At 40.2% G+C, this 1,386-nt stretch overlaps 1 non-coding gene across 1 annotated transcript; it reads right to left on the reverse strand.

Moving 5' to 3' along the window:
* Nucleotides 1–1,275: 1,275 nt before the first annotated feature.
* Nucleotides 1,276–1,382, reverse strand: LOC115071749. Its single transcript, XR_003850826.1, has one exon. It is a non-coding gene; the product is annotated as a U6 spliceosomal RNA (small nuclear RNA).
* Nucleotides 1,383–1,386: the final 4 nt, after the last annotated feature.

The raw sequence follows: 1,386 nt of genomic DNA on the forward strand, positions 1-1,386 counted from the left end.
GTCCCAGGGATCAAACTTAGATCGTCAGGTTTGGCAGCAAGTGCCTTTACCCATTGATTCATCTTGCTGGTTCCCATCGGTGCTACTTTAAGGACAAGCATCATCTGAGACATCATTTTTATAGTTCATCATGCCAACTATGGCCCAGAAATATAGGTGTAGATGAGACCCTGGTCCTAGGTGAGCCTTCAGTCTAGAAAGAGAGATAGACAATATGCAGATCCAAATCCCAAAAGTACCTCCCAAAGTTCAATGATTTTTTTTCCACTTTTTTGGCATTCTTTTGAGTAAGGCACTAAAACTGACTGTGTCAGAACCTGGTCTGTCTGCAAGGGCAGAGGTTTAAGGTTCACTCAGAAACACTTGGAGGAGTAATATCCTCCCAATTACCACTGGATTCTCATCAACACCATTCCCTTGGGAAGCCATAATAGAAGGGAGATGGCAGCAGATGATAATGTCAGAGAACCAGAACTATTAAATGATGTCTGGAAATCCTCACAATTTAATGGTGTTTTTTTCCTTTGAATCACCAGCTTCTTTTTATTATTTTTAAAGCCCTCTCCAGTTATTTCATTTTATTGTATTCGGACCATCCTTTGACGTAGGATGGACAAATATAGTTGTATCCATCTCTCTAATAACAGAGGGGTTGGGCAGGGTGTCACCAAGAGAAGCTAGGGCTCTAGCGTCAGACTGGCTGTATTCACTCCCAGTTCTGCCAATTAGTAGCTTTATAATCTCAGGGCAGTGACTATGCATTTTTAAGCTTTGGCTCCCTTACTTGAAAAATGAGGGTAAAAATGGAATTACCTCATGGCACAGTGGCAAAGCTGAGGTGCAGTCATGAATGTAACAAGACGTGGCACAGAATAACTACTCAGTAAAGATCAGCTGCGCTATTGCTGTCATTGCAGACAGAAGTGTAACCATGACAGACAGAAGTAAGAGAGAACTGCTCTGGAGAAGTAGATATGAAGACACAATTAAGTTAGGGAATAGGGACAAAATTCAGGGACATGCAAAACAAGGCAAAAAATAAAGAAAAAATCAAAAGAAGTGCTCTTATATGACACAGTCCAAGTGGCACCAATATTCAGAGTGGTCAATTAATTTGTCTGTGGCCAGGAATCAGTACAGTATCCAGCCCAAAGTGTCAGGTGAATGGCTATAGAAATGTTCAGAGTGAGAACATTTCTTTCTCTTTTTTTTTTTCCTATTTTTCTGTTATATGTAACTTTTTTTTTAATTTTTAAAAATGATTTATTTAATAACAACATACTTGAACGCTTCACGAATTTGCGTGTCATCCTTGCGCAGGGGCCATGCTAATCTTCTCTGTATCGTTCCAATTTTAGTATATGTGCTGCCGAAGCGAGCACGCCA

The sequence above is a fragment of the Nannospalax galili genome, unplaced genomic scaffold, assembly GCF_000622305.1.
Source record: "Nannospalax galili isolate Female #2095 unplaced genomic scaffold, S.galili_v1.0 scaffold801, whole genome shotgun sequence".
In the NCBI taxonomy this organism is placed as follows: domain Eukaryota; kingdom Metazoa; phylum Chordata; class Mammalia; order Rodentia; family Spalacidae; genus Nannospalax; species Nannospalax galili.